This window comes from Onychomys torridus, chromosome 5, assembly GCF_903995425.1.
Source record: "Onychomys torridus chromosome 5, mOncTor1.1, whole genome shotgun sequence".
Classification (NCBI taxonomy): domain Eukaryota; kingdom Metazoa; phylum Chordata; class Mammalia; order Rodentia; family Cricetidae; genus Onychomys; species Onychomys torridus.
In genome coordinates, this window is record NC_050447.1 from 19197709 (window position 1) to 19211816 (window position 14108).

A 14108-nucleotide genomic window follows, 5' to 3' on the forward strand; every position below is an offset into this window, starting at 1 on the left:
CACTTCTGCAGACTGGGAAGTAGCTGTGGGCAGAAAAGAAACAGCGAACAGCAAACCAAGCAAACGAAGCTCCTGAGCCTTGCCCCTTCCTGCTTGGGGTTCAAGTACACCCTGTGCTATTAACAAACGCTGGGGGGTGTGAGTAGTGACTCTAAGAAATGAGAGCATGAAAAGGGAATGTTTCTTGGTCCTCTATGAGCTAAAATGATGCCAAGGGTCTCCAGGGCTGTCCTGGCTTAGCGTTTGCTGGTGCTGTTCTGTTAAAAACAAATGCGAACATGTTAAGGCAAAACTTAACATGCTGAGTTATTATTACCAAATCATCTCATTCAACGTTTTCAGGCAGCACTGCATTTAATTCTCACCATCCCTCAGTAGGCAGACTGTTGAGAGGCCACATGTGATTGTGTAGGATGTTTACTGAGCAGCAGACTTCCAAGAGGGTAAGAGGGTACTGAAGTCACCCCCTCTGGGTTCACCAAGTTGTGTGTCCTGGTTTAGGCAAAACACAGAAACTATTAATCTGTACAAAAAAGTTGGGAGGATGACTCAGTCCTTGGAAAAATTGGAAAACTGAGGGTTTGGGAATTTGGAAAAGTGTGGATTGATGTTTTCAACTGTTCCCTCTGGGACCAGAGGGTTGGAGTCTTTGAGACTAGGGGCAGGGATCTGGGAAGACCATCCACTGGATGAGTTGAAGGGAAGAGCCAACAGGACCCCAGATGCCTATCCCTTAAGCTCCTTACTCGTTACCAAGTCCTTGGACTGGGCTGGAGCAAACACTGAATGGGTGTCCAGGCTGCAGTGTCCCTTGCGGGAGGGGAGGAGAGGTCTACAGTTTTAGGTCTAATGATGGGTATCTGAACAATGTAGACTTTTCAGAAGTTTACCACATTCGCCATCCCCCATTCCAGTCCACACTGATGGAGCTTCCAGACTCCTCCTGACACATGGAGATGGGGGCTTGGACCTCTCTCTACTTTTGTGGTTAATCTTAGTAGTGACTTCTCCATTGATTGAATTGTCTAAATGGTATTTTAAGACCACTCAAATATTTCGATCTCAAGGTTTGTTTGACAAACTGGAAGGCTAAAATATACAAGACCTGTCCTTCAGACCCCTCATCCATCTTCCTTCCCTTCCCTTCTCTCTCACTTTCTCTCTTCCCTTCCCTTCTTCCCCCTCCCTCTCTCCCCTTCCCTTCCCTTTTCCTTTTCTCTTCCCCTTTCTTTCCTCTTCCTGCCCGTCCCCTTCATTTCCAGTTAGACAAGCCTTCTGCCACAAAGCCACATACCCATCCCCTCGCACACTCCTTTCTGAGTGCCATCTTCTAGAGCCCTCTGTGGTTCAGTCCCAACCTCATCAGCTTCTCTCAGGGACCTCTGGGTAGTCGGGTTGGTAGCCACTCGTGATGTCCATGAAAATGGATCAGATCCTCTGATCCTACTCCTGAAAAGAAGACACAGGGATGGAGAGCAGATGCTGGAAGACTGAGAACCTCTTCCAGACTTTCCTCCCTGGCCCTCTCTGCTTTGCGGGGGCTCACCCAGGGTGGGATAAGGTTGAGGTCCCATTGGTTGAGGGCTGCTTTCTAGAAGTCCAAGGGATGGATAGTTGTGTCCTTTTGTGCTGTGGTCACAGAGTTGTAGCAGGGCTGATTCTTGAGCTTCTAGAATAATCTAGATAGGCTACTGTCCAGTAGGAATGATAGAGCCAGGCTCTCCTAATGCCCCTCTTAGGTTAGGCCTGTCTTGGTTCTCATGAACCATTTTAGAGATGAATTCTGTTTCTTCCACAAGAGTCTGTTTCTTCTCTGTCATTCTCTCACTCTTTTCCCCTTTGTCTTCCTTTACCTCTTTCTGTGCAACAAGCAGCTGCAGGAAGCCTTCTCTGTGCCAAGTGCGGGCATAGAGTGGTGAGGGTACACAGAGCCTGGCTCAAATGGTTTTATGTTTCAGTGGGGGCAACCAAATGAGGACACAGGTGAGAGAAGGCGAGGGCCAGGGATGGCGTGGATAGAGCCCTACCCAACCTAGAGCCTCCTGGAACACCGGAAGGGAAGCTTGTTTGGAAGCATGACTACAGCTGATGGGATCCTCTATGGTACAGGCCTGCTGTCATTTTGTCTCATGTTTGAAGAGGGAAGACTCTTATCAATATGGTGAGTACTTCTATAAAGAGATGGAAGACATAGCTTGGGACCCAAAGGAGATGGGGACCAATGCATGCAGCCACCAGCTGAGGGAGGCCAACAGCAGCAGGAGGCAAGGAAGGATTTCTTCTCAGAGCCTCAGGAGAGTGGGGATGTCTTGCTCTGAACCACTTCTCATAATTTCACCCTCCAGTGTGGGACCCTGAGTGACAGAAACCCTGAAATGCAGTAGATGTGGTAGGGGCTAGGAGACCCTGACTTTAGGGGCACAGGCAGAGGATGGGTTTGGTGACATTTTAGCTGAGATAGAGCAGTTAAAAAAACCCTCTGGAGGAAGTGCATTTTAGGATTGCTTTCTATGATAGAGGGAACATTAGCTACAGGTGGTATTGGCCACCTGAGATGCAGTCCTCCAAACTGAGAGATGAGCTGAATGTAAAATACATAGCTAGCTTCAAAGACAAGTGCCAAAAGGAAGGCTGGAAGGTAGACTCCAAAAGGCTGACCACATGTCTAAGTGGTGCTAGTTTGCATTTACTAGGTTAAATAAAGTGTGTTATTAAAATTAATTGGCCTAGTAAAGCAGATTCATGGTAGAGCAAATGTCTAGCATGCATAGACTGTGGACTCCATCCTTAACACTGCATACACTTTATGCCATAAGCCAGCACACACACACACACACACACACACACACACACACACACACACACACACACACACACAATTTTATCTCTTCTTACCTTTTAAAATACAGTTGCTAGCCTGGGTATAGTCATGCTTGCATATATAATCACTTACATGACAGAAGCAGGAGGATCACTGGGTTGGAGACCAGCCTGATCTATATAAAGAGAGTTCCCAGCCAACAGAGTCTAGAGTGTGAAATCTTGTTTCTAAAAACAAAACAAAAACAAAACACACAAAAAGTAAATTAAATATTAACTAATCTCAAATGTAGCTATAGAGAGTTTAACACTGCATTTGTGGCTCACATTTTATACTTGTTGTCCAGTGTTGTTCCAAACAAAAGGCAGGGCATGTGCCATGTGCCCAGCGTGGAGATGGAGCTCCACGTGCTTACCTTGTCTCTCCTCAGTTGGCATGTGACCTCACTAAACCTGGAAAGCTAATTGGGAAATACTGCTGACCTCAGAAGAGGTGAGTAGGCTCACACTGCAGTGAACATGGAAACATGAATGAAACACCAATCTGAGGGGCAAAGTGAATTTAGGAGTCCTGGCCCTTTAGCGGAAGGCCGCCTTTCTGAGTCTTTACTCCAGCACTTCCTCAGACCCCTGAGGAAGAAGGCAGGCAGGCCTACACTTTCTGCTCCACCACAAACTCATCTCTCCCTGCCATGTAACTCTTAGTTAGAGGGACTTGGTCCTTGGGCCCAGCTCCCTAGGTATCCTGGTCTACTGATGGTTGGCATAAAGGCTATGTGATTGCATTATCAAGGAGAGAGTCCCTCCGGCAAGCCTGCAGCTTGAATGTGAACTTCAAAAGCCAGTTCACTGGACTTCGCTGATTTACTGTGGAGGTCACGTGGTGATGGCCCCAGGCTCACTCCCCCTGGGTGTGGTCATTTTGGAATTTTAGGTAGAGTTGGTTGTTGCCAGCCTGGGCTGCAGCTGTTGACAACAACAAACAACCCTCAGATCTTAATGGCGGCCATCTTCCCTCTGCATGTTCTTGGCTATGACTCCAGTCCACACAAAGTCACTCTCTGGGTTCCCACAAAAGAAGAAGGTGACTTGAGCACTGGCTGTTGATGCTTCTGCTGGGATGTGAACTAGGGTCCGTCTGCTCACACTTCATTGGTCAAAGCCACCATGGGGTCATGCTTGAAGTCTACAAGGTGGGGGCAAGAGATCTCTGACCTCTTCCAGAGAGAGTCCACCCTGTGGTTACCTGTGTGTCCCTCTGGTCCCTTCAGTTCTAGTTACCACTTTAGCAAGGCGGAGGCAGGCCTATGCTGAGGAAACCCTCTACAGACAGGAATCCTCTGGAGTCTTGTACCAGCAGGACTCACACACGCATCATGTGCAAATGCAGGACACATTGTGCTAACAAAGGAAGAAGCAGCCAGATAATTGTCCCCTTCATTCTTGGGGCCACATTTTCAGAGATTCTAACTGCAAGTGCCTGGGGAGGTCCCAGCAGAGGCTGTACCTATAGCGTTGTTCAAGCAGTGTGGCTCTCTTTGGTTCCCAGCTCACCCCCTGGGGGCCATTTCCCCATAGACCCTGGCTCAGTAGCCCTGGCTACTTGGTGCTGAGCCCCAAAGGGGATCAGTAGCTCTGTCACCATTGCCCTTATTTAATATCTGGAGACTCAATATGAATCTCAGTCTGCCCCTCCCCACTGGTTGCGGTCTTCTCTCTTTCCCAACCAGCTTCTCTCCCTTCTTCCCTTCCTTTTTCCCTTCCTTCTTTTCACAGTGCTGGGGATCCCACCCAGAGCCTCATGGCAAAGCACTCTCCCACTGAGCTATATTAGTAAACCTCAAGTTTTCGGTTTTAAACTTGTTGAAAGGGTAATCTGGCCTCACTGAGTCCGGGCTTGAAAAGGGGTGGTGGCCATGTGACTTTAAACTAGGAAAGAGGCAACTGGGGGTCGGAGGGCACCAGGCAGGGTGGATGGGGGAGAAGGTGGAGGGAAGAAAAAAAACATTTAAAATATGCCACAATGAAATGTAATTCTTTGTAAGATAATTGAAAACAAACAAAAGAGATGGGGTCCATGCTCTCTTGTTGACCTCTGCTGTCTGAGGGCTCCTTTAGACATTGGGCTTTTGAGGCTATATTGTAGGGACTGTTGTTTGGCCGTGTATGTGTGAAGTGTATGTGTGCGTGTGCGTGTGCGTGTGCGTGTGCGTGTGTGTGTGTGTGTGTGTGTGTGTGTGTGTGTGTGAATATTCAAGTGCATTCCTCAGGCCCCATCCACCTTAGTTTTATTTATTTATTTATTTAGAGACAGAGTCTTGGGCTAGGAGCTTGCTAGACAGTGAACTCAGGGATCCACTTGTCCCATGTTCCAAGTGCTGGGAGATTAGAAGTATGCACTAACACACCCAGCTCTTTATTGCCTGGATCTGAAGATTGCACTCAGTCCTTCACTCGGACGCCCAGCACTTTACTGCCTAAGCCACCTCCTCCCAGCCCTATAAATCTGTCACATTACAACTGGAATCACTCTTACTTTTAAAGTATTACTCACTCTTTGTGTTTCTCTTTCTCTGTTTTATTACAGAAGGCTTAGAATTGGCTTCTGGTGGAGCAGTGAGATGTTAATTCTGCATGTGGGTTGTTGTGGAGAGAGCTCCTGGCTTCCTGGGCTGTTTTTTGGATCACATGGTTTTGGATCTCATGGACAGCAGGTAGCAGTGTGAGGTGGTCTACATGGTAGTCACCAAGACCTCCCCCCATGTAGGTTATTGGGCTACATGGACTGGTGCATCGCTATAGCCCCATTGGGCTCCTCAGACTTTGAATTTGGGGTGACTGTGGCCTCTGCTGCTCACACACTTCACTGCAAGTTCCTGAGAGCTACTAGCCAGAGACTCTAGCTAAGTCTCACATGTCTGGATTCCTGACTCACAGAGACTGTGACGTAGTAAGTGCTTGTGTGAAGGCAGTAGATCAGGGTCCCTAAACCTTCGTTCACTGATTTTTGTAAATAAAGTTTTATTGGTTGCTAGCAATGCCCATCAGTGCCCGTATTGTCTCAGCTGCTTCTGTACAACCTGAGCAGTAGTGGCTAGTGGTTTCATGAAGAGACCACAACTTGAATATTTGCTACCTAGCCCTTGGAGGGAAAATTTGTTAATCACGGACACAATGAAGTCCAAAGCTAGAACAACGTTCCCCCTGCCAACAGAATTTGCCATTTCACTTGAGCTCAGTGTAGTAGGCATTAACTGAGAGCCTACTGTGTACAGATATGGTCTCAGTCATATTTCAGGATGCTGCCATTGTTCTGTATCACTGTCTCCTCCACTGGGGTCTTGTTCCATGCATGCTGTAGGTGGGCTAGTGTCCATGAATATAAATCCATTTTGTAAGCACGGAGTGAGCAGTGTGCTGAACAACATATTAAGTCTGCAACCTCCAGGAGAAGAGCAGGAACAGAGGCACGTCTTTCTGCAGTGTCCAGGCATGATCATTTTGTCTGGGTCCTCCTGTTTTGGGCCCCAAGTGTCTCACTCTCTTCTCTAGCACAATGATCCAGTAAAGGGGTTCAGTGGGCGTGGTGGGGGCTGCCTCAGCATCTGAGATCTGCTCTGAGTGGTCATGCCACTGGGTGAGCTTTGCAGGTTGCCCTAGGGCACATGCCTCACCTCTTGTAATCTGACCCTCCATCCAGACTTGGAATGTGGATGAAGAAGGACACATCACTGCTGTCTTTCTGTCCAGAGCCAGGCTTCCCACCTGGTCCATAAACTGTACTGGTGGTGTAATAAGGTTAGATGTTTCTGTTGAAGGATTGTTCCTCTTGGGGATGGGTAGAGGATGAGGAGGCTACACAGAGCAAGAATGGGTTATGGCCTCAGAGAGGTAGTCTGATTCCCTAAGGACACCCCACCCGAACTCAGTAGCAGGCTCTGTGTGCAGGTCTCTGGAGGGGAAATCCAGAGGCGTGTCCTACCAGCCATGTGACCTTTAGCACGGTGCAGCTCTACCTCACTTGCCTCCTCTGTGACAATAGTACATCCTACCCTCTAGCATTCTAGTGGGGGCAAGCTGACGTAGCAAGGACTAGGGATAATGCCTCTTGCTTATAAGTCCTCACAAATGGTACAGCATTCAGATTCCTGTGCCCAAGCCATGCATTCAGAGGGTAAGGTGATAGGGACATATGCATTCTGTGGACTGAGTGAGCACTGACTAGATAGGTCCTGGATTTGTCTGTTAATTAGAATCAACAGGTTCTAAGCTCTACGTTCAGTGTATTGACTAAGCACTAGGTCCTGGGCTCTGCAGGAGACCCTGTGTGTCCTCATGGGACTGGCTTCCTGGTCATGTGACCTGTTGTGTGGGTTGCTTTTCTTTAACCTGACATAAACCTAGATATGTTTGGGAAAAGGGAATCTTGAGAAAATGCTTCCATCATATTGCTTACAGGCAAGTCTATGGGGGTGTTTTCTTTATTAATTATGGATGTTGGAGGGATCATCCACGTTGTTGGTGCCGCCCCTGGGCAGGTGGTCCTGGGATGTATAAGAAAGCAGGCTGAGCAAACCATGAGAAAGAAGCTGATAAACAGTGTTCCTTTATGGCTTCTGTTTCAGTTCCTGCCTCCGAGTTCCTGCCCTCCTTGAGTTCCTGCCATGACTTCCCTCAGTGATGAATTATGATGTGAGACTATAAACCAAATAAACCCTTTCCGTCCAATAGAAAGTCAATTAAGGCACCTGTGCCCTGCACCTTTGTTTGGAAGTTTCTGCACGTGGCTTAATTTTATTTCTGTTACACCAGCTTGAAGGTTTTCAACACATTTGGGAAAGGGGTTCCAGGTCTCATTTCTCACTTGACTAGAGGATGCACATACAGTGGAGTCTAGTCAGGCCTATGTGGCAGATGCACCATCACAATTTATAACCTGGATGTCTTCATTGGGGTCTCTATTGCTGTGATGAAGCATCATGGCCCAAAGCAACTTGTAGAGGAAAGGGTTTATTTCATCTTCCAGCTTATGGTCTATCCTCTAAGGAAGTCAGTTCAGGACTGATACAAAGACTGTAGAGAAGTGCTACCTATTGGCTTGCTCAGCTTGCTTTCGTCTAGCACCCAGGACCATCTGCCCAGGGGTGGTGTTGCCAGGAGTAAGCTGGGCCCTCCTACATTAGTCACGAATGAAGAAATGTGCCCCGCTTGTTCCCAGGTCAATCTATGGAGACATTTTCTTAATCCAGTCTCCTTCTCCCCAAATGACTCTAGCTTGTGCTGTGTTCTAGCCAGAGCACAGGGTTCTATGTGTGATGGGGCCAGCTGGGTAGGAGCGGCCCATGAAATCCGTTTAAAGCAGGGAAGACTGCTGTTGGCTCACACCTTTAAAACCAAAAGAGGAAGCCCGGCCCAGCGCCTAGTCCCACAATACATATTTTTAAGAGCATGGGCTGCGTTTCTTTTCCTTCCTTCCTTCCTTCCTTCCTTCCTCCCTCCCTCCCTCCCTCCCTTCTTTCTTTCTTTCTTTCTTTCTTCCTTTCTCTCCTTCCTTCCTTTTTTTTAAAATTTTTTTAATTTTTGTTTTTTTTTTTCAGGAGTCCAAGGTTTTGAATTTTGAAAGAGTTCTGGAACCTCTGAGAAATCTTACTTTAACCATTGGTGACAGTTTGCTGCATGTCCAGCCATTTAGAGGCAGTAGACAAGTCAAGTTACCCAGTGGGCATAGGCTGGTGTGCTGGGAATTGTGTGGGGAAAAAAGGGAGAGAAAACCAAAACCAAAACCAAAACCAAAACCAAAACCAAAACCAAAACGCCAAAGCTGGGCTCATACAGAGTTATACTGGTTCATGACATTTACACTCAAGGATTTTCTGAAAAACTTGATTGGCGACTTTCCTCTCCTCCCTGCATCCCAATTACCCTGCTCTAGAGCACGACCCTAGGAATTGTGGGGAGGGGGAGTCTCAGGCTCCCGGGCACCAGTGGAACATCCTTTGCAGCATCACATGTCTTCCACATGACACCAGGACTCTGGGTGCAGGCTGTGAGCCAGGGCAAAAACAGGTGGGCACTTCCCAGTTCTGCATCTTATTCTCTGAGGACCACTGCACAAGTGGTTTGGCTTCTCTGTGTCTCCATGTGTAAAATGCTGTGAGCAGAATTAGATGACTGGATACCAGTAAAGTGCTAATAACGGGTAATTAGGTGCTCAGTAAGCGTTAGTTAACACACTTTAAAAGCATCTTTCCCGTTATTAGCATGTATGGCTAGAGAAGTGTCTCTGTCATCATTCATAAAAGCTAATAGACACCTAGCACTCACGGTGCCAGGTAGGATTTTAAGCTCCTTACAGATATTACCTCTTTTAAACCTCAAACAGCCCAATGAAGCAGGGGCTGCCATTTCTTCTGTTTTATATAGACAGCAACAAACAAAACAAAGCCAAACAGCTGAGGCACAGAGTGGTGAAATCACCGATTTGAGGCCACACTGCTAAAGTGAGAGTATCAAGCTTCACACTCAGGAACCCAGAGAGCCTGCAGCTTCACCACACTGTGCTCTCCTGATGTATGTAACTCGTGTTTTGCTGGGCATTCAGGGTTTTTCCCTTTCCAAGAAACGTCAGTGTTTCTTATTTAGCAATCTTTCTATAAACGAAGTGTGTAAACCTGAAGCATGGAGCATATACCTTTTCACACAAACTGAGAACCCATGTGACCAGACAAAGGAAGGAGGAGGCTCCTGGGTAGACCCTGATGCTCCTTTTATTCACAGCCCAGTTTTGCACTTGTGGAAACGGAGCCCCAAGGTCCATTCTTTCGCTTCTGTCATCTGTGGTTCAACATTGTGTGGTGATACTGTGTTCCCCAAAATATTGTGTACCCTAACAAACTTATCTGGGGTCAGAGACCAGAATAGCCACTAGATATAGAGGCTAGAAAATGGTGGCACACACCCTTTAATCTTAACATTCTTGAGGCAGAGATCCACCCGGATCTCTCTGAGTTCAAAGCCACACTAGAAACAGCCAGGCATGGTGACGCACGCCTTTAATCCCAGGAAGTGATGGCAGGAAGCAGAAAGGTATATAAGGCATGAAGACCAGGAACTAGATCCTGTTAAGCTTTTAGGCTTTAGAGCAGCAGTTCAGCTGAGATCCATTTGGATGAGGACTCAGAGGCTTCCAGTCTGAGGAAACAGAATCAGCCGAGGAATTGGCAAGGTGAGGTGGCTGTGGCTTTTTCTGCTTCTCTGATGTTCCAGCATTCACCCCAGTACCTGGCTTCAGGTTTGATTTTATTAATAAGACCTTTTAAGATTCATGCTACAACACTGTGTATGTGTGTGATCTACCTGCACTGGGGGGTGGGGTGGGGGATGGCAGGAGCTGGAGACCTCTCACTCCAGCTGCCCACAGTGGTTGGCTTGCAGTGTTTACCCAGGTTGGGCATTTGGGCACTTTCTCCAGTGCTGGTGCGTACCTGCCTCACACCTTCCAGTGGTCATACCATCTGTCCTGGGACTTGTACTGTGTTTAGCCTCTGTAGATGTGGCCCCGCAGTTCTGGGGACATTGAGTACTAGAGTTGGGAAATGAAATAGAAGTTGGGCATTTCTCAAGCGACTTCTCTTTCTGATTACCCAAAGAAAGTAGCACAAGTCTCTTGGTCCCGGGAGAAGACAGGGTCATGGAGACCAGAGACCCACCAGGGGCTTATCTATGGTGTCTGCTTATGCACCCCAACATTCTTTAATTTCAGCAGGCTGTCCCATTCTTTCAAAGAGAGCTGAGAGCTCAGACTATGGGGTTTTATGACATTGTGACTGACCCTTGAGGCAAAGAACTCAGCTCAAATCAGAGTTGGAACTGTTCCCTCCTGGCAAGAATGATTCTAACCTCTTGAGAGCCAGAGTTCCCCTTGTGAGGTCAAGGGCTCATCCACTTGGTGACCAAACCCTGAAGAAGCATTCCGTGTATGACCAGCCATGTGGCAGATCAGCCAGCCCCTGCTCTTTCTGAGCCTACAAACTTTCCAAGGGCCACATAAGAGTGAGCCAATTTTAGCAGTTCTCTCCAGAGAGTGATGAGGAAATGCAAAATCTCAAGTAGGGGTGGAAGGTGCTGCCGCAGATGCCTGGGGAGGGCATCATGGGTCCGCATTTATTGACTTAGAAATAACCATCAAGCAAGGTTGGCCCTGGGAGTGGGTGAACCTGTGTGCTTGCGTTAATGCTCTCCTGTGGCTGGATTTAAGAGTCTTGGTTTTTGTTTTAAGGGAGCTGAAGGACCTGTCATGCATGTGGTTAATCCCACTGGATGCTGAAGATGGGAGAAGCCAGTCCCTCTTCTGGGTGAGGGAGGAAGAAATTGCACTGTAGAACATCCCCAATGGTAACATGTTGACAGACTCAGTTTACCTTGCCTGTTGTCTCCTCCTTTGTTTTCTGTTTTCAACTTCCAAGTTCTGAGCCTGGTTCTGAAGCAAATCAGGACCAAAACGGAACCTTTGCTTTCCATGGGGCTTTACAAGGAAGGCTTAGAAGTCCTGCAGTGTGGGCCCTGGTGATTGATGACATGGGGCTTTCTCCATTGTGCAAGGCAGAGGGAGGAAGGAAGGAAGGAAGGAAGGACACTTAACAGGAGAGGGTGTCCACGTGCTGGTCCTTTACACTTCAGATCCCCTTGGGAGGGAAGTTGAATCCTTCAGTCCAAGCCCATAGCCGGATGGGGCTATGACCTGGGTCAGGTCATCAATCTGTGACCCTGGGTCATCTGGGCTGTACTTTGATGATCTGTCGCCACATCATGTGCATGACCAGCTGTGTGATAGACCAGGCAGCCCCTGCTCTTTCTGAGCCTACAGACTTGCCAAGGGCTGCACAAGAATGAGCCAATTTTAGCAGTTCTCTCCAGAGAGTGATGAGGAAATGCAAAATCTCAAGTAGGGGTGGAAGGTGCTGCCGCAGATGCCTGGGGTGCTATCTGCCAGGTCCACACCCTAGATCTTTCACTAGAATTTACCAGAGGGAAGAAAGACACCAGAAAGCCCCAGTGTCCATGGTTCTTTCCAGGTACTCGTCAGGGAAGGATGAACGTGTTTAATGAGCAGAGATGTATCCAGGCAATGTAGTTATTTGAAGGAGGAGCTGGATACGCCCCTTGGTGTTTAGATCTTTAGTCAGAAGATGGAGAGTAAGAAATTTTGAACAGACAGCTCTGCTTTCCTGTCTCCCTATGGGTTGACCCTGAACTTGGCTCCACCATGCTTCTCGGAGGGTCCGGGGGGCATCAAGCCCCTTGGCCTCAGAGGTAACTCACTCATTGTTATTCCTATTGTCTTTGCTCCCTTTCCCTGACTGGATTCACTCATGCTTTCTGGGATTCCTCCTTCCTCCCCCAAGTAAGCTCACTGTACCCCAGATCTCCTTACGGGATCTGCTTTGGGGAGTCTGAATTAGGACTTGGCCTTAATGACTTGGATCTGCTGTATAGTCCCAGGTCCCACCTGGCCACCCCTCAGTCAGTTTATTTAAAATCCCAAAGTAACATCTTGCTGTTGCTCTTGGGAGGCAGAGTCTCACTCTCTATCCTAAGTCTTGCTATGGGGACCAGCAGGCCTGCAACTTGTGGCAATTCTCCTGTCTCTACTTTTCACAGACCTTCAAAGTCATTTGTCCCTGGGTAGTTGCGAGGCCACCAGGAAATAGGACCACATTTTTTGCCAAGGCAGGGTAAGGAGCCATCTATTGATCCGCTTTTGAGTGTGAACAGAGATTTCCCTGGAGGCTTTCTCTCTGCCTCCAAAGTCACCTAGGTGGGTGGAGACATATGTACAGTGGTTCCTGGTGTTGGCATGTGAAGCCCAGAAATGGGGATACTCTTTGGGGTAGGAAAGGAGAGTCCTTTGCTTGTGTCTGGTAGATGCTCATGCAGAACAAAAACTGTTTCCAAGAACAGAGGGCGTGTGCCCAAAGCTGTCCTGGTGGACAGCCCTCCTTGAAGGACTTCCTGAACTTGCTCCATGAGGTCCAGTGAATGGAGTCATGGAAGGATAGGAAAAAGCCAAGTGAGCAGAGGGGTTCAGAGCCAGAACTGTGGAGTCAGGCTGCCTGGATCCTGGCTCCACCCTTTCCTATGTGGGTGACATTTGAGCAGTTCCTTGGCATCCCTGGGTCTCAGTGTCTGCATCTGAAGCTTGGGGAACCCTCACAGGTTTATGCCACCAAGATGGCAGCTCATGACAATCATCCCTGGACAGGGGCGGTGAGTGCTAATTTTCTATCTTTTCTGGTCTTTTTTGCATACAATGTATGCAAATGTTCTTACTGCTATTAGCAAAGTAAAAGGCGAATTCTGCCCTTTAGTTTTACTTTGGGACAAGACCTTTCACTATGAAGTACAAGCTGGTCCAAACTCATGATCCTCCTACCTCCCCTTCCTGAGTGCATTACAGATGTGCTCCACCACTTCCAGCTAAAGATAGCTTCGGAAAGACTGATATACACTGGGCAAGAGGAAGGAGGTAGGCATGCATAGGGTGGAATTTGGAGGTGACCAGCAGCCACATTGGTGCCATGTAGCTGAGGGTCCATCGGAACCATCATTCTTTGTGGCAGGAACTTGGCAGCTCAAGGTCTCAGGTGGGCCACGGAAGGCCATACTGTCGTGGGGAGCAAGACAATGTCTAACTCCTGTGACAGTCACTTTTATATTGCTGTCTAGTTACCAGACAAAAACAAACTTAGAGGTGTGTGTGTGTGTGTATGTGTGTGTGTGTGTGTGTGTTCTGAATCATGGCTTGAGAGGATGTGACCCATGATGATGGCAAAGGCATGGTGGTTGGAGTTGGAAGGGGTTGCTCAGTGTGGGTGGGAGCAGATATGCAGCTTGTTACATGGTGCTGACCAGGAAGGGAAAGGGCTCAGCGGATTATAACACTCAAGGTCTGACCCTAGTGGCCAACATCTACTACTAGGCCTTGCATCTTGAAGGTCTTATGACCTCCCAACACAGTACCACCAGGCTATTCAAACACACAACCCTCAGAGGACACTTCATATTAAAACTATAGCATCCCCTGAGGGAGGGCTGAGTCGAGGCAGCAGAACTGGAGGGAGCTGAGAGCATGAGTCGGGAGGGCAGGAATGGGAGAAGCCCAGGCCACAGGCAGACACCCTGCAGGAGGCCTCAGCCTCTCTTATAAGGGTGTTCCCCCCTACGGTTTATAAAAGGAGAAACAAAGAAATGAGACTGGGGGGCGCGTGCCTATCATCCCAGCATGCAGG

At 48.1% G+C, this 14108-nt stretch overlaps 2 long non-coding RNA genes across 2 annotated transcripts in view; both read left to right on the plus strand.

Moving 5' to 3' along the window:
- LOC118584340 overlaps positions 1-1158 on the plus strand; it is a 3856-nt gene extending 2698 nt beyond the window's left edge. The window contains exon 3 of the long non-coding RNA XR_004945022.1: positions 1-1158. This exon is cut by the window's left edge and continues 1081 nt beyond it. This is a non-coding gene — a long non-coding RNA (uncharacterized LOC118584340).
- Positions 1159-1213: 55 nt separating this feature from the next.
- Positions 1214-5854, plus strand: LOC118583523. The gene is made up of 3 exons (XR_004944952.1): positions 1214-2161; positions 3168-3313; positions 5408-5854. It is a non-coding gene; the product is annotated as an uncharacterized LOC118583523 (long non-coding RNA).
- The last annotated feature ends 8254 nt before the right edge of the window (positions 5855-14108 follow it).